The following is a 19,842-nucleotide window of genomic DNA, read 5'->3' as shown; positions in this document are numbered from 1 at the left end:
TGTGTTGCACTTTTAGGATGGTTCTCAAACAAGGTTATTATTCTGGTTTGGTTATCTGAGCATCATAAACAAGTGAAATAATACATCATACAATCATACACATAAAGGAATTGCAGTTGAATAATATGTAAATAGTAGTTGTCAGTTTTAAGCTCTACAGTGCATGGTTGATGATTACTTTTTATGTAATTCAAAAGAATAACTCTTGAAGAACAAGTTACATAATAAATAAGAAGTATTTCAAGTAAGAACTATTAGCTTCTATGGTTTGCTTGGTATTTACTTCAAAAGAATAACTTTTGAAGAACATATTTATTAAAGAATAAGAAATACTAAAATAGGATTTATGTGCTTCTAGGGTTTACTAGTGGATTTATTTAGTTCACTTAATAGAGACTAGTTGGTTACTTAGTAGGATGGGTCTAGATGCAGCAAGTATTGGTATGCTTTAGCTAAACATGGTCAACAAATTAGTTGTTATGCATGGTTGCTACTATGACTGCTTATAGGGTATCATATCAAAGGATGGTTATCAAGGTGGTGCCATGAGTTAACCATTAGGGTTTACTATGCCTTTTCATTTGCTTAGTATAGATCTATGGGTAATGGTTTAGTTCATATGATCACATATCATAATCTCCTAGGGTTTTAGAGTTGAAAGAAAACTAGAGTTTAACATGAAATAGAGCTAGGTTTTATACATAAGATAATTAGGGTTTTCATTAACTTGGTATGAGTGACAAGTAGTGTTCTAAAGCATATAAATTATATTAACACACAATGTGATATGAGTTGGCACAAACTTAACATGTGAATAACATTTGTTTGCTTTAGGTCTTATATGGAATTATTTGGTTTTTTATATGTGGGTGCAAGGTCATAATATTGTTTTTAGGAAATAAAGTTATAACACCTTTATATCATATTTAGGTTTAAGTACTATATCTTCAAGGTTTTAGGAATTTACAAAAAGGTCATAAATTATCTTGGATTAAATTAACTACTTTAAGTGAAAGAAAATATTCATATTCTATATTTTCTAGAAGTTTCATATGTTCCGTTATTAAAGAAATCAAATAATGAGTTTTATTAATTAACTTATGTTTAAGAAAAACTCTAATAATATTTATTACTTAATTAAGGTTGAAATAATATATCAAACATTTCAGAATTCAATTTGTGATTTTGTTTTTTCTAATGAAAGATTTGGCTAGAGCTAGTTAGTTTGGCTGCCTAGAACTAGTGGTTCAATTGCACATACGCACGTATACGGAGTTAGAGACGATGATACACAAATCAGTTTGGGCTGAGCCCAAAGTGTACTCACGTACTGGAGACTCACCCGACCAAGCCCTCACGCATAAACGCCTCTCATCGTTCCCCAACTCACGCACGCACGCGACACCCATCGCGTCCTCGCGATGCTGCCGCCGCCTCCTTCCCTTCCGGCCGCCACCAGCCAAGTCCGTCGCCGGCGCACGCCAGCGCAGCTCCGCCTCGCTATCCTCCATAGAATCCCCTCTAAATCGACGCTCACTCGCACCCGCACACACAGGCTCCCCCAGATGTCGTCGCTCCGCTGCGTTTGTTTTTTCCCGGCCGCCTCCGGCTCACTCCGGCACCGGCGAGTTGGGGAGCTTGTCCGCCTCGACTAGCTCGACAACTCCCTCCGGCTCGATTTGATCTTCGGAACCCCTCACGCTTGCCCTCGGCCCTGGAAACCCTCGCGGTGACCGGTCGATTTGACCGCCGCCGGCCGCTCACATCTTCGTCCTCTGTCGGCACGACCCCGCCACGAAGTCCTCCGTTACCTCAGCTCCCTCTTCTTCCGCTTGGCACCGCCCACTGCTAACCCTAGCAGTGGCTTCAGCTCGGTCGCCGGCGTGATGCCGCGTGCCGCTGCGCCTCCCTCTGGACCTCTTCATCAATTGCGCTCCTTCACGATCTTGTGCTCGACTGCCTCCTCTTCGATGATTGCAGAACGGTAACGTATCTGCAACCCCGGTGTCTCGATCCGCCGTCTCGTGACCTTGCTGTTGTGGTGGTGGCATGGTGCTGTGATACTGGTGATGGTTTGTGGTGGTGGGACTGGCATGATGGAGCTGCTGCTGTTGCGACGGCTCCATTTCCTTCGCCGCCGGTGGGACGGTTCCGCGACGCAACCCCGGCGTCAACTACTGCTCCTACTCTCGACTGAACTCACTGTGAGCTATACATCTGCCCTCTCTGTATATGATTACAATGTGGTGTTTTGATCTGTGAGCCATGGTTCATCTTGTTGTGATACCTGGCATGATTTACTTGTACAACTAGGTTGAAAATGGTCTGAACTAATCCCCTGTCTATTGTTGGAATTTAAACGGTAGTGGTTGTGGACAGAAGATGATATCGTATTAACACATGGCTCGATATAGACAAAATACACATGTAGGGTTTATCTTAAGTAGTGTAGTTGTTTTTCCTTGATTTAGAAATCTGGTATAGCAATTCCCAGATGCTCTTTACAAGATATGCTTTCTTATTAATTTTCCATAGGAATATATATCAAGCAATGGTTATGTTTCTTTGAATTTCCAGTGATCATATGATCACATATGTGTAGGAAATATGCCTTATGATCACGGTACTGTGGTGCAAGCCGCTCCTTTAAAACTATATCCCCCTGACGTAGTTAAAGTGGAGCTAAATGGTGAGATCTAGTTTATTATGTCCTGGTGGTTAAAGTTGCTTTGGCAGTCACATGATTCCAGTTGGTTGTGTGGTAATTACATGATGGTTTAAACACTGTTGCTATTAAGGTTACTTGGTTGGCCTGATAATAATACCAGGACCCTAACTAAATTCCTATAGTATGCTTAGTAATAATTGGCTGTTGTACAGGTTGCTATATATTGATGATGCCCCTGTTTGGATGATTCCTTCATCCAGGCATACATTTTACTATAAGATGTACCTTTGATAATAACGGGTACTTGTGCTTGATTTGTTGCCTAGCCAGTGATGCATAAGTTGAGGCACAGATTTAAATAAGAACAGATACTATGGTGTCTAAAATTCTCTATGATGAATCTTGCATAGCACTTATGTGCAGATCTGAGAGAATCACTTCTCATGACTTAAACTGATGATTTATAGTTCGATCTTTGTCTAGTTCATTGCTTGCAAATACTACCCATGTGCTATCTACTAGGATTTAATACTTCCTGTGGTGCCTCCTAAGAGTGTGCACAGGGATGTTTATTACTTAGTAAGATTTGTGTTGTTGGTAGTTATGCAGGGTGATTTATTAGACTTGGATCATAACTATGATCAAATGATGTTAAAATCATCACAAACAACTCATGTTTGATAAACTATTTGATCTGGATGATATGATGCCTTTTTGGGAATAAAGCCAAGTACTAGGCTCAATGAGTTTGGTATACCTATTTCCCTCTGCTAGGCATAACTTTGCTGGCTGATGGTGATCTTGATATGCTTCTGGATTGTTGAATCTTCACCCCCTCGACTTGAGCCTGCTCCTCCTGATCTTGATACTTGCTTTGGCTTGGTTTGGGTGATTATCTACTTCTTTCATTTCTGGTTTGTTTCTTGAGGATTGTTTGATGGCCTGGATGAAGAACTTATGCTGCTCTTGGTTGTTCTTGGCTGGTCGATGGGTATGAGAAATATGGGTGCTTGGGCAGCTGTGTGCTACAAGAAGAACAATATATATACCCTGCCCATCTACTCTCGGTGGTTGACAACACACATATGCAACCTTGTGCGTGTGCTGCTTGCTTGCCTGTTGCATGTCCTGGGTAGATGCATCTCCCCTTGGGGATAGGCACGGCTGAGAAAATATCTCCCTCTTCCATTTCTCTTTATTTTTAACATAGCCACTTGGCATTACCATTTCTTCTTGTTTTCTTTGTTTGTTTTGCAGGGTCTTACTTAAACAAGAGATGATGATCTTCAAGTTTAGTTTAGGATTTGATTTTCTTTTCTTATACTTGTAACTGTAACTATATTTTTATTCTTTATTATTTTTGTAAAGACTTTGTATTGTTGTGTTAATATTAATAAAGAAATGTTTTCCTTGTCGTAGAATATCCTTTATCATGAATTACTTGTCTTTATGAACCTTGTAATATTGGATGATGTAATTAAATGTTAAATACTTTATTTATTTTGAGTTTTATATTTTGTTTGATTAAACATGTTGTATGTTATATAATTGTCTAGAATTCAAATTCCAATTCCAATTTCAATTTGAATTCTTATCACTCATATTTAAATTGAATTCCAATTGTGTTCCCCAAAATCAAATAGTTCAACAAAGGTCATGTCGAAGTTTATTGCACTCACGTCTAGTACTAACTCAATTCCACCGACGTAAGATAAACCTCGATCACCTTGATGGGTTTTAAGCAAAGATCAGAGTGAAGTTTATAGCGCTTAACTTGATGATCTACTACAATTCGAGCAAGTTAAGTGAAACTTCAGTTACTGTGACAAGTTTTATGTGAAAGCGCGAAAATTACCCGGATTTTCTATGCATGAATGCAATGCACACATCTGTTTCCTCTATTTTTGTAACCCCATTACCAGGGATATTACAAATAATTTCTTGGAAATAAGCAAGAAACATTGACAGACACTTTTTTCTTTGACTTCATAGTGGAAAGAACTCTCAATTTGTTCTCTGGGATAACCAACAAAGATATTCATCCGATTTTGGTTGTAAACTCATTTACTTATGCCATGCATTTCCAAAATTTAAGAAAGGACTATTAGGGTTTATACCCATGCCATAACTCATATGGTGTCATTTCAACGGATTATGATGACGCTCTATTTAGTGTAAAAGCGGTAGTCTCTATAAAGCATAATCCACAAAATATAATGGTATTATATTATTTTATCTCATCACTAATTCAACAAGGTTTGGATACGTCTTTCGAATACTTCATCATAACTACGGTGTTCCAAGAAACGTGAGTTGTGGAACAATTTCGTAACTCTCTTAGACGTTCGCTAAAAATCGTAATTCAAATATTTCCACCATGATCCAATCATAGATATTTGACTTTTCTATTACGATGATTTCCACTTCATGATGAAACTTATTTGAATCTATTCAAATGTTTCAGAATTCTTCCTCATCGAATAAATATATCCATATATATACACTCAATTCATTGTTGGAAATTTTCATGAAGTAGAAAAATCTTCCACACACAACTATGTCCAATGAACCACATACATCATCATGTATGGTTCCACTAATTTTGTTACCTGTTCAACTCTTGGCCTATGAACGGTATTTCAATCATTTTCATTAGAAAAGATTTGCAAGTGTCAAACGATTCAAAAATCAAATAACTCCAAAAATCGATTTGCATGGAGTTTCTTCATGCGTTCCTTTCTAACATGACCTAAATGGCGGTTTCACAAATAAGTGGAATTTAAATTATTTGCCTTATGGCATTTTAGCATCAGTGTTATGCATGTGTGTTTCACCATTAAGATTTATAATAATTTATCCATCCTACAAGGAGTACGGTCATAATTTGAACAACTCATTGTTTTCATTTGACCAGAGCAAAATAACAATTATTAAGTTCTTTATGATAAATCTGAAATTCTAGGTAGAATGCCAACGACAAACACAATGATGTCTACGCACGTTTCTATTCTTGTAGACAGCGTTGGGCCTCAAAGCGCAGAGGTTTGTAGAACAGCAGCAAGTTTCCCTTAAGTGGATCACCCAAGGTTTATCGAACTCAGGGAGGTAGAGGTCAAAGGTATCCTTCTCAAGCAACCCTGCAATTAAGATAAAAGAAGTCTCTTGTGTTCCCAACACACCCAATACACTTGTCATATGTATAGGTGCACTAGTTCGAGGAAGAGATAGTGAAATACAAGTAATATGTATGATTGTAAGTAGTAATTGCAATCTGAAATAAAAATGGCAGCCGGCAAATATGTAGCAGAACTGGTTGTTAACGGTATTTCAATGCTTGGAAACAAGGCCTAGGGATCATACTTTCACTAGTGGCCACTCTCAACAATGATATCATAAAGGAATATAAATATAAGCACTTCACTATGCTACTCTGAACTACTCTCCGGTTGGATAATGAACATTAATTCACCGCGTAGGGCTGCAGAAGCAAACCTGAAAGATGTATTCTCAAGTACTAATGAACACCCCACGCTGTCACTTTGATCATTCATAGTAGGTACTAACACACCACAATTTTATAGAGACATCCAACTCAAATCATAATTCAGTGAACAAATATTATGTGAAATATAGCCTAAGAGACCCACACGGTGCACACACTGTCACCGTTACACACGTGGGACAAGGAGTCTCCGGAGATCGCATAAGTAAAATCCACTTCAATAGCATAAAGACATCTAGATTACAAAGCTCATGATCACATAAAGATCACACCATGGGAGAGAGATAAACCACATAGCTACCGGTAGAGCCCTCAGCCCCGGGGAAGAACTACTCCCTCCTCATCATGGTAGTCAGCAACGGCGATGGAGATGGCGGTGGATTCGATGGATATGGCTCCGGGGGCAATTCCCCGTCCCGGCAGGGTGCCGGAACAGAGACTTCTGTCCCCTGGATCTTGTCTGCGATGGCGGCGGAGCTACGGAATTTTTCGTGGGTGGAGGCTTGAATATTTAGGGTTTATTTTTGCGTCGGAAGCTTTATATAGATGGAAGGGCGAGGTCGGTGGAGGCCTGGTGGCCCCAGGCCACCCCTAGGCGTGGGCCAGGCCAGGCCTCGCCTAGGCATGGTCTGGCCACCCTGTGGCCCTCCTCCATCTCTTCTCTGGACTCCGTCTTTTCTCCGGGGAAAATAGGAACTTTGGCTTTTGTTTCATCCAATTCCGAGAATATTTCCTGTACAACTTTTCTGAAATAGAAAAAAAGCAGAAAACATGGAACTGGCACTGTGGCATCTTGTCAATAAGTTAGTTCCGGAAAATGCATAAAAGTGTCACGAAGTGTAAACAAAATATATAGCAATTGGTGTAAAATAAGCATGGAGCATCAAAAATTATAGATACGTTTGCGACGTATCACACAATAACATTTTATTTTGTTACAGACGTGCATTATTACCACATTCCTTGTCAGTCACTTAGGCCATTGTATTCTCGTATTGCGTTATATTGTATGACATCTCATACCAACCAATATGGTACAAATACCCAAGAATTTCATTGTGTGACCAATCAAAGAATACATTCATAACATGTATATCATCTATATATATACACATGAGCTATATTTTCTAGTCTTTTCTTTCTTTCTGCCAAAATCTTTTTGTAGTTTCTATTTTAACTTCCCTCATATTTCAGAAAACACTTCAACATCACTAACTTCTAGGCTTGTTGGTCAAATACCAATAACCTTGAGGTTAGCACTTTGAAGTTGATCATCACATGACAAGTGTTCCGGATTTCACTATTAGTAACCTTTTAATGTGATGAACAATTTCACTCATAATTTTATCAATCAAATCATGACAACTTCATGATGAAGCTACTATGGCTCATATGGATATGCGAATAACGTTAGTGCCCAAGTTTTGGAGGATTGGGACGCCTAGTGTCTTCAACCTTCGTACATTCCCATAAAACTTATGAGTTTATGTAGTCTCACTAAATTATATTATATTATCTTGTAATAAGGTCTTAGATATCACATATATCTCACACCTTGCTTATTTCCGAAAACAAACTTTTCAGCTCCTTACTTTTCAAACCGATTTGAACATCAAGTTTCACGGAGACAAGATAATTTTAGATACTAATTGAAACCATTGCTCTTTGAATCAGCAATGTGAGGATTACCAAAACTTTGCAATAGGAATTAATCATTTTTTGATTATTTAACGATACGGTACTAGTCTGTAAAGTTACTTGTCAGATTTAACATTGTTTCTATCTCAATTACAAGCCTAGTGCAAGGTAGAAAATGGATGCCAATTCTACAAAATTTAATTCAAATATAATTTAGACAAAGTTCATGATAAATTGAGTTTACTATTAATTCTTAAATTAACTAGGTGAACTCCCACTCAAAACAACATCTCTCATGTTGCCTTTGTGATTACACGAAACAAATCCACTACACCAAGTCCGATCATCACGAGAGATGATGTAGCTTCAATGGCGAACATCAACATGTTCATCATATCATCTATATGATTCATGCTTAACCTTTCGGTTTTCCGTGTTCCGAGGCCATGTCTATACATGCTAGGCTCGTCAAGTTAAACCTAAGTTTCCGCATGTGCAAATCTGGCTTGCACCCGTTGTATGCACACATTGAGTCTATCACACCTGATCATCACGTGATGCTTCGAAACAACGAGTCTTAGCAACGGGGCTAACTAAGGACGTACACTTTATTAGTGAGAGGGATCATCTTATAATGCTACCATCGCGATCTAAGCAATACAAGATGCATAAAAAGGATTTACATCACATGCAATTCATAATGTGATATGATATGGCCCTTTTATCTCGCGCCTTTGATCTTCATCTCCAAAGCACGTGCATGATCTCCATCATCAACGGGCATGATCTCCATCATCGTCGGCGGGCATCAAGGTCCATGGCGCCATCTTCATGGTTTTCCACCACTTGTAGCAACTATTACAACTACTTTGAAATAAAACAACTACATGATGAATCGATATGAATTAAAGACAACCATAAGGCTCATGCCGGTTGCCACAATACAATAAGGATCATCTCATACATCAAATATAATCACAACCACATCATGGCCATATCACATCACCAACCCCTGCAAAAACAAGTTAGACGCCTCTAAATTTTTTTTGCATATTTTACGTGGCTTGGGGTTTTCGAGTAAGATCCGATATACCTACGAACATGAACCACACCGATGACATAAGTGTTGTCAGGTGCATATTGTAAATTGGATCTTAACTATGGTGAGAGAGATAGACACCCGCAAAGCCACTTATGCAATACAAGTTGCATGTCAAGCGTGGAGCAAGTATCATGAACACGGTCATGTAAGGTTAGCCCGGGCCGCTTCATCCCACCATGCCGCAAGATGCAAAATACAAGATAAGCAAACGACAACAAAAGCATCAACGCCCATAAAACCATTGTGTTCTACTCGTGCAACCAATCTATGCATAGACACGACTCTGATACCACTGTAGGGATTCGTAGCATAGAAAAAAAAATTTCATACCGCAAAAACAAATAACAAGCTAAGATCTAATCTAGTAGATGGTAGCAATGAGATAAAGATCATCATACCCCATGAAGATCGCTAAGCGTTAACGAGATAAATCTCGTGGTGGATGTAGTCGATCACTTGCCGCTTTCAAAAGCGCGTAGAAGATCTTGACGGTGCCACAATCGGGCATCACCCCTGTTCCAGAGGGAGGAGGAGGTAGGGCGGCTAGGGTTTGGGGAGAGGGAGCTTAGGCTGCGACTTGTACAGCTCTTGGGGCTTCCATTGCCCTCCTTTTATAGGTTGAAAAGACCCTTGGGTCGTCCAAGACCTGCCCCCAAAGTTTGGGAGAGTTTCGGTAGGTTTCTGTCAACCGAATCCTACTAGAACTAGGACTTTTTTGCCAAATCCGAATCTGCCTTAGGGGAAACTCCTTAACCCTTAAGGAAAATGTGGATACACTTATTATGGAACCCTCTAAACTTCCTTAGACAGCCCGGGTCGTCCCGGACATTTCCGGAACCTTCCATACTATTCTGAACCCTTCCGATCTTTCTAGAACCTTCTAGAAGCTTCGGTCAAAACACTGAACTCCTATATATGAATCTTATTCTCCGGACCATTCCAAACCTCCTCGTGATGTCCTGGATCCCATCCGAGACTCCGAACAACATTCGAGCTCCATACCATATTCCATATCTACTTAAACAATATCGAACCTTAAGTGTGTCACCCTATGGTTCGTGAACTATGCAGACATGATCGAGACACCTCTCTGATCAGTAACCAATAGCGGGACCTGGAGATCCATAATGGCTCTCACATATTCAACGATGACTTCATGATCAAAAGAACCATTAACATACGATTCCGATTCCTTTTGTCGCGCGATATTTTACTTATCCGAAGTTTGATTGTTGGTATATCTATACCTAGTTCAACCTCGTTACCGATAAGTACTCTTTACTCGTGCCGTGATATGACATCACTTGTGAGCTAGTCACATTCTTGCAAGCTAGTTGGATGATATTCCACCGAGAGGGCCCAGAATATATATATATATCCGTCATTTGGATGGACAAATCCCACTATTGATTCACGTGCTTCAATCTATACTTTCCGAACACTTAATGCCACCTTTATACCTACCCATTTACGAATTAGTGTTTTATGTCATCAAAGCATCCATCCGGTGTAGGTGATTAACATGATCTCATGGTCAAAGTATTAGGTTACTATGTATCTTAAAGCTTGAAGCAAAACGAACTTAATGACTTGATCATATGCTACGCTTACTATGGGTGTATGTCCATCGCATCATTCACCTAATGACATGATCTTGTTATTAATAACATCCAATATTCATGATCATGAAACCATGATCATCTATTAATCAACAAGGTAGTTGAACAAGAGGCTTACTAGGGACTCTTTTATGTTTACAAAACACACAAGTATTAATATTTCCGGTTAATACAATTATGCATGGGATGTAAACATTTATCATGAACACTAAGATATAACAATAAACACTTTTATTATTACCTCTTGGGCATATCTCCAACAATGACGACTAGGGTTGGGGAGAGAGGCGCTAGGGTTTGTATGTGAGGGACGATGAGATAGGGACCCCTTTTATTGGACGGAGGGAGGCGGGGGAGAGGTGGCGCTCATTAACGCCGGCACGCAGAGCTAGGCGCGACGAGACGTTTCACTGCGTCTCTGCCGGAACTGCACCGTCGCTGCACGCCAATAACTTTCGTCGCGAGGTAGGCGACGGTTAGGTTAAATTTGAATGTGCCGCTAACGCGTCGGTCCCACCAATCCTCGCCTCGCTTTTCGTTGTGTCCAGCGTGCCTGGAGCGTCCCCTGTGTAGCGGGGACGGGCTCGGGGTGCCGGACACCGTATTGGGCCGCGCCGAACAAAAAAAAAAGGCTTTGGGGCACGCGGCTGGGAACATTTTTTTGTCCAGCGCCCCAAATCCCTTTGGGGAACGCGGCTGAAGATGCTCTAAATAGGCGTTAGTAGGCTGCGTCTGCAGCGCGTGACGGGGCGCGTTGGGCGTCGGTAACACTTCCCTAAATAAAGGGATGGCCGTTCCGCAGCAGCGCGTCCTATATGACTGGCCCTCAAATAAAATGTTGAAATTCATTGAAATTTGTACAAAAGATAGAGAAATTTAAACTAAAACATTAGAAAATGCTAAACTAGTCGAACCGTGCGGTAGGCCCTGCTCTCCACGCTGTCGCCGTTGTTGTTGTAGGAAGAGGAGGTGAAAGCTTCGTCGAATTTATCGTAAGGCTCCTTCTTGGACGCCGGAGCTGGCGCAAGCGCGAGCGCATCAAGGTCAACGACGTTGTCGATGTCCGTCGCCGACTACCACTCGGCGCACCGATCGCCCGCTGTCGGCACCGTGTTAAATGAGTCGTTCAACAGCGCCGCCTGCCCCGGCGTGTCTTCCAGATCATCAGGGGCGTGGTGCGCCGTCTGGATCTCGAGTTTGATCTCCCACTAGAGCTTCCGGGGGTGGTGGCGACACGGGGAGGTTGAGCTTCTCCTTCTTCACCGGCGCCCCGTTCTTCGGTCGCTGAAGGAACAGCTGACCGCGAGCGGCGACAACGACTTCTCCTTCTTCACAAGTGCCGATGACGATCCACATGACGCGTCGTGGAGAACGATGCCGCTACAGCGTCGTGGTGGCATGTACGGCGAGAACCACTGGCACGGCGTCCCCGAGCCAAAACACCCTGACCGCGAGTGCGCCGGGAAGACCGCCCGTGGCAACCGTCGCAGTTGTTGCGGCGGTAGCCGCCCGTGTGCGTCTCGTCGATGTCGCGGCCTTGCCACCACGATGCGGTTGAACCGATCGGAGTTGGGGCCAACAAAGAGCCGATCTCCACCTCCCGCTCACGTTGGAACACGTGCAGCCACTCGTCGTTGTTCGGCGCCCACGGGGCGCTGTACCTTTGCGCCTACGGGGCGCTGTTCCTTTGCGCCCACAGTAGCTGCGCCCGCCGCTTAACGACAAGGACGGACCTATTCGTGACAACGTCACATATTTATAACCTTACGATTATAAACATGATTCAAAATAAACATATATTTACAAAGCTAAAATAAATTGGAACACTTTTGTTTATTAATTTGCTAGTACACGAGTGTTGCTATAAATAAATTTATTTATTTATTGCCAATTTTCGTTGCACTACCCTGCGCTTCTCCATCTAGTCCAAACATGATAATTTCTGCAAGAAATAAAAAATAGCAAGGGTGCGTATGAGAGCATACTCAGCAAGTAATACATGCCAAAGAACACATGGTCAACAGATTGGCCAGACTCAAAGGATGATGAACCAAGGAGTAATGAATACAGTAATCGACAAAAAACAAATTTAATGGAAACTGACACGGGAATGATTGTCTTCATGTGATATCAAGCTTCCCTATCAGGAAGTCACATGGGTAGTAAAGTCCACACATTGGCTTCTGGGCAAGTGCAAATAGAACGCAACAAACTTTTCCCCTCCTCCATCCCGAAAACAGCTCCCCTCCTCTGCCTCCCTTGAGAGTCGCCTCCCTCTTTTCGCTGCCGCCCCTGTCCTTCTCTCTTCCCGGCGGCGAGGCCGGCCGGCCAGAGGATGGATTAGGTGGTAGGCTCTCTCTGTACATATTAGGTGTAGATCTAGTGGTAGTTTGTGTTTGTTTGCTTGTCTGGCGTTGTTCGCTCGTGGCGGATGCCCGGCTTTTGTCTCCCTCCATGGCTGGTGTCCGGCGAGCTCCTTTGGCACCGGAGCCAGGCCGCTTTCTCCTCTGCTTTGTGGATCCATGGTGGTTTCCCTGCAGGGTTGAAGCCGGCCAAGGCCATTTCAGTTTAGAGGAGGAGCTTTTGGATCGCGGGGAAGCGATTTCTGCTGGCCGTCGTGGTGACGGGCTTCGAAGGCTCCTGCTGCGTTTTGGTGAAGGGCGGAGCTGCTCCAGATCGAGAAGCGATTTCTGGTCAAGCTTGGTTTGGTGGACTGAAGGCGGCGGATCTGGCATGTCAGATCCGGGATGCGTTGAGCACTGGGGTGTTCCCCGGCTGATATTCTCCACAAGATCTATCGGTTCCGCGTTGGGCGGGCCCCCTATGCAGCTTTTGAAGCCTGGATGGGCGAGGGTGCTTCATCGTGTCCGGCGTCGGTGTTCGCCGGCGAAGTGTGGCGATGTGGGAGATTGCAGTTCGACTAGGGACCTACTTGTAATTTTTCGTTTTTGGAGGGTCTTTCTGCAATGTGTTTGGCCATGTGTCCTTCTCGGTCTTTCGACCGGCTTCTGGCGTGCGTGCGTTGTAATCTCTCAGTTTGATTGAATATACGTCTCCCCTACTCTCAAAAAAAAAAAAAGTAAAGTCCACACATTTACATTGTACTCCGACATGGACAGCTCCAAACAGAACCACACACGGACGATAGTTGAGCAGTGCCCTTTTACCCGCCAAGACCCAAACACTCTGACCTATTGATATTCGTCGCTCCTACGGATCCATCGCTGACACGTTCTCGAATAGAGGTCGTCCCTAGCAGAGAACATAGATAGTCCCAGGGGTGGAAGATGTGTCCGCTCCCGGGAACGCATGTACGACATCTTGCACCACTAGCCTAAGGCCCTGTTTGTTTGGGCTTCTGCTTCTGCTTTTGCTGCTTTTGGGGTCTAAAAAGCAGCAGCCCAAACAAACAGCAAAATTTTGCAAAGGCTGCCAAGAAATGTACTGCCAGGGGCGAAGCAGGTCGAGAGCTGCTTCCCGAGCTTCCCCCTGCCTCCCGAGCTGCGGAGTTCGAAAATGCCCCTACCTGTTCAACAAAACTACAGAAAAACTGCCCTCCCTTATAAACAAGCCGGACCCTTGCAGTTTTGCCCAGCCCGACAGGCCCTGGGCGTTTTTCCTTTCTCCCCCTCCCGTTCCCTGGACACTGGACAGATAGAGATAGGGTTCCCATCGCCGCCGCCGTCTCCGTCCCCGGCCGTCATCGTCGCTAGTAGGTCGAGGCCTCCGTCCCCGGCCGCCTCCATTGCCGTCGTCCTCAAGGTCGCGCCGGCGTCCCCGTCGTCCTCAAGGTCCGCTGCCGGCGACAGCAGGTCGAGGCGTCCCCGTCCCCATCGTCCTCAAGCTAGCGCCGGCGTCGTCCTCCACAAGGTTGCGCCGCCCCCGTACTCCCCGTTCTCGGCCTGCCACAACTCCCTCCGTCGCTGATTCGACCGGGTGCCCACGGACTGAGCTCGTTCCCATCGGCTGTCGGGCACAGGACCTCGCCGGAAGGAGGAGCTCGTCCCCGTCGTCTTCCCGTCCAGCTGCGTCCGTCGTGGTCGAGCGCCCCTGTACCTGATCTTGCGTTTCTTCTTGGATCTCCCTGAGGCACCGTCCGCTGGATCTTGGTGTCTCAGATCTCCCCTTGCTGACTTGGATCTCCAAGAGGCACCGGCCACTCGATCTCCCTGTTGATGCTTGTTCGTTGTTGACGAAACTTGTGCGATGTAGTGATGGTCCTTAAAAAACTTCTTGTATGTTTGCTGGATCTACGCATGTATGCTCTATGGATGTATGTATACGTGCGAGCTTGCTAAAGAAAAATTTCAGTTCTACATGCTTCGGATTTGTCGGAGCACGCAAGGCTGATGTATGCATATTGCTTTTTTTGCGAATATATAATGCAAATATATATTTTCTTCTTGTGGTATGAATACAAACGACATGTTTGAATTATATGTAGTCTCGTGATTTATGAGATGATTTATTTTTTGGATTATAACCTATTTTCACAATATGTTTAAAATATTGGACTAATACTAAACAATAATTATTCTAGCAAAAAACCCTGTAAACTAAGCTAAAAAATTTAATTATGATAAAAATGGGCTAGATATAGCTAATTTGTTTCAAAACTACATTTTTTCAACATCTTAATTACTCAGTGGCATTCCAGACATTTCACTCCTAAAACCAAAAGCAACAGCTATAAAAAGCTCTCCTACCAAACATCAAATCTCTGCTTCTAACAGCTGCTTCTTATATCTGCTTTTTCACAGCTCAACAGCTACAGCTGCTTTTCAAAAGCTGCAGCCCAAACAAACAGACCCTAAGTCGGCATATATGCAGGTACGTTCACTGATCGTCAGAAACAGTGCATCCTGCCAGTCTGCACGGAAGGAGGGTAACAATACATATCGAAGGAGTTGTGTCAAGGCTGGTGGTGTTGAGCGCGTGCTCAGCGGCCACTCACCCAACTCGCCACCCATCCCGCTGGCTGCAACTTGTAGGACATGGAAGATTTACATGTGGTATTCCCTTGTGATATAAAAGGAAGACCTTAGCTATGTAAAAGGTTATAGGTTGGAGATAGAATGGGAAAAGTTGTAAAGGAGGAGAAGGAAAGGGGAGTCTCTACTCCCCGTGTACACCATTCATCCGCAAGATAATCAGATAAGAAAGAGCGTAGGAGTTCGTATTCAGCATACTGAGCCTGGGTAAAAAGAGCGTGTCTTTGTTTTTGTGTGATTCAGGTTTGCATCACCCAACGCCCAATGCCAAACAAAAAAGGGAGTGAAAGCCTCCTGTGTCTGTCGTCTCAAGGACGTGACACCTTGTTGTTTGATTGGCTCACCAAGTGTAATTTTCCTTGCTCGGTGTCGGTCAGAGTCACCAAAAATATACATGAAACTAAAAGTTGTTAGCAAAGCAGAATTGCCGATTCCAGATTACATGCACTCCCTCCGATACCTTTTAATTGACTGTTGTACTAGCTATTCGAGTCAGTTAGAAGGGATTGAAGGAAGTATTTTATTTTAAAGAATATTGCATGTATTTTAAAACTAAGCTGATATAGTTTCAGATGCCACCTTCTTACTGTGGATCACTGAAGCTTTAGTGATAAGATGCGGTGCTCAGCAGATACAAAGGAAAGACGTTCAGTGACAGAGAATTATATGGTGTACTGAACCTGGCAAAAAGTTCTGACAACAACAGAGAAATCATAGAATCTCCCCGTCTGTGCACTGTGCCGATGCACCCTAAACGATGAATGCACAAAAGGTAAATGGAATGTGTTGGCATGCAAGCACAATAATTACTTTTGTTTCAGAAAGGAATTTCGTCACAAAAGAGCAGAGAAGAAAGCTTAATAGAAAATTTGTTCCATTCAAGTGCAGCTTCTCAAAGTTTATGTAACCATTTTCTATGGATATGAAGAAGATGAATACTTTGTGTCACACATGAAGAGGGATTGGTAGATGTTCAGTCAATCTTAAGAAGAAAGGAACATGGAAGTAGGTCATGGCAATGTTCATTCAAAATTCTATATACAAATATTGAAAGATAAGTAAATTGAATGGAGTGGAATGTAATAGAATGGTTCCATGTCTAAAGGCCGTTTTAGTGTTTAGTGGAGAAATGGAACGGAAAGAGATGGTTTCTCCGAAGGGAATATTCCCTATAGATCTAGAATACACCAATTTCTCAAAATCAGTGAAATCTCTATGTTCCTCTATGATAAAGGCACCTCATGCTCATCCATCTTCATCTTCTCTGATTTCTTGCAACTCTTTTTGCTAAGCGCACCCTCCGCTTGGTCACTTCTTCTATTTTGAGGTTATGTTCCATTCCACTCTCAAACCAAAGACATGAACGGAACCAACTAATTTTATTTTTCAGCTCAAAGCAAACACAAAATGGAATCAACCCATTATACACCCGAAGGGTGTCAACATACACGGGACCAGCAGAGTATCTCCCTTGATGAGTGGACGACACATGTATATACCTTCATTTCTAAGGTCATTCTTTACTTTCTTTCTTTTGTATGAGAGAAAGATCCTCGTAGTTATTACAAAGCGGACAGCAAATTAATACATGGTGGGTGAAATGATACACTTCTCTCCATCTATACCTAATAATAAAGCAAAAAGGGTTTCCGTCGTCCGTTTTTTATTGCCCCGAATTTTCATCAAAATTACAACATCTGCCACCGTATAGTGAAAAAAACGGTTCGCTTCTAAATTGGCCCATCCTGTTGCTTTGGCCTACCAGACACCCTTGCACCGTCGTCCGCCCGCGCGGCTGCAGCAGCGCCCGACCGGCACTCGCGTAGGCCACCAGCATCAAGCCCCATCGATCTGCACTTCTCAATCGACGAGCCAAGGAGGCCGTCCAGACCAACGGCGCACCGGAAAGAGCTAGCATACATCAGGCAGGACAGCAGGCCCGTGCGCATGTCCATGCGCGGATGCATCCAGATGCCTGCGCTAGCTGGGCTTGCTAGCTCCCGGTTTTGCCGACGAAACCGGTTCCCGCTGCCTCGATCTCTGCACGTGCCTGCTTGCCGACTCGGAGGCCGCGTCCTTCCTCTCCAAGCGGTGCGCCTCGCCGAGCTTACCCTGTCTGAAACGCGTATTGAGCGTGCTCTCCGTCTGCCCCGCGCTGCTTAACATCAGTTTGTGCAGTTCTATAATAAAAAATATAAGTCAGCTGCAACTAATAATGGCACCATTGTCTCTGACTACTACCACAGCGTGACCCCATCAGGTGTGTTATGAGACATCCCAAGAAAGTGAGGCTGTAATGCGAACGCCACAATCACCAAATGCTTAAATTTGCAATGTTTTCTCCTTTGCTATAGCACACACGTGCTGCAGTTCATGCAGATTCAGTCCACAATGTCTGGCATTTCAGAATGCTCTGGAACCAGCTAAATCTGTTGAGGCAAAACCACATGGCCTTCTTGGAATTATAGGCAACCAGCTGAGCTAGCATATATGATGAAAAAAGAGGTTTAGCAGTATTAGAAACGAGGTACGACGCATAGCTGATCGACCAGCTGCCTTGGTATCAGTAAGCCAGGTAGCAGCACCGTTGTTTGACCTGGGCAAATGGGAGGGAGCCACGCCTCCAAGCAGATGCAGATATTGCGAAAGGAGCATCCAACCGGTAATACCTGATTTGTGTGCTAAATATTTTATTATTTCGTGTTCAGCTAATTATGATTTCGACCATCATCAGTCACAACTGATCCATATTAATTCAGTACTGCTCCTTTTCAATCTTCTGGTTTTTTTAGGCCAAAAGCTTTGCATGCTAATACAAGTGGCTACACAAATTTGATCGATTATTTGATGTCCCACTTTTTAGAAACAAGTACTTTAGTTCACATTTGACACTATTTTATAAGAATCTTGGTACATATACATTTTATGGTTTGCAACTACTCTTCCAGTGTTTGATTTCCAATTGGTGGGTTCATATTTCACAAAAAAATTGGTGGGTTAGAAATTCTTAAATAGGAACGCTTAGGATTAAACAAATTACAGTGGCATATATGTTTCTACCGTCCTTCTTTTATAATATTATTTTGCACCAGCCCGCCGGCCACAATCTAGGGTCGGAAACACAATGTGTGGGGATGTCGAGGTATTGTGTGAGACGTAATCGATTTCCATGTATGCCCAAGATTGATCTATGGCGGAACTGTGTCGTTGTCAAGTTCGATTTATACCACTGAGGTCTTCCTTTGTCCACCTTTTGACACGTATTTTTCTTCTCCGGTGCAACGCACGGGCACTTTTGCTATCTATACCTAATAATAAAGAGAGAAGCGTTTCCATGGTTTGGTCCAACTAAATACGTTTTGGTCCGTCCAAAAGTGCGCCTTTCTAAGTCACCGCATCCAACAATCGTATGGCATGTCCCTAACTCCCGATGCCATCACGAGAGATCGTACGTGCAAACCAACCTAGGAATCCATATCAGGCCCGTTACCAACATACATGGTAGGAACCCATAACGGTCCCGTTCGTAAGCTTCACGTTGGCTAAGGCATCGTTTCTTCCTTGATTTGGTTTGTTTCCTCGATCTCCGCCTCAGCGTACACGTTCGTCAACATCGAGCAGAGTCAGCCGATGCAGATCATACAAACATGATTCCTACATAATAATGGAGAGTCCTTCGGCAGCAAAAACGTATAGAAGTGGGATTCCCTGTCCTGATGAATTCCTTTCCAAATCCAAAACAGATGATACATTATAATCCCACCAGAAGCAGCGATCAAGATCATTGTTAGCCTCCGAGGCGGCGGGAATGATAGCGGCGGCGCTCGGTACCGATTCCACGGCGGCGCTCCCAGGACCAGGATACGTGCCCCCGTTTCAGTCCTCAGCACCGCGTGTCATACGACGACAAGGATGAGGCGAGGTCATGTCGGCCGGCATCACATCCGACTGGCGAACGCGCTAAAATTTGGAGACCGACGCCTTGATTGATCTGGGCCGCAGCGGTTATCACGAGCGTGTAAAGAGGAGGTGGAAGGTATATATGGTGCGGTGCGCCGCCAGGGGCAGGATGACGTTGTTGAGAGGATTGAGCCATGGAGGTAGACGACAGCCGAGTACAAAGGATCAGTCCTAGACGAACCACCGCGGGCGTGGGCGCACGTCTCCAGAAGGAAGATCGGACCGTCGAGGAGCCGCAAGCAAGCGAGCTCGATCCTAGCTAGCGCGGTGTCAACAGATAGGGAGCGAGGCGAGGAATCCCAGCCAAAAGACGAATTGGAACACTCCATGTGGGCGGTGGACGGGGAAATCCTCGCCGAGGA

At 43.7% G+C, this 19,842-nt stretch overlaps 1 long non-coding RNA gene across 1 annotated transcript; it reads left to right on the top strand.

Moving 5' to 3' along the window:
• The first annotated feature begins 1,318 nt into the window (after positions 1-1,318).
• On the top strand, positions 1,319-4,082 carry LOC127309678 (uncharacterized). Its single transcript, XR_007857288.1, has 2 exons — positions 1,319-2,204; positions 2,881-4,082. It is a non-coding gene; the product is annotated as an uncharacterized lncRNA (long non-coding RNA).
• Positions 4,083-19,842: the final 15,760 nt, after the last annotated feature.

This window comes from Lolium perenne, chromosome 1, assembly GCF_019359855.2.
Source record: "Lolium perenne isolate Kyuss_39 chromosome 1, Kyuss_2.0, whole genome shotgun sequence".
In the NCBI taxonomy this organism is placed as follows: domain Eukaryota; kingdom Viridiplantae; phylum Streptophyta; class Magnoliopsida; order Poales; family Poaceae; genus Lolium; species Lolium perenne.
Note: the sequence above shows the minus strand (reverse complement) of the source record. Positions and strands in the feature narration are given on the sequence as shown.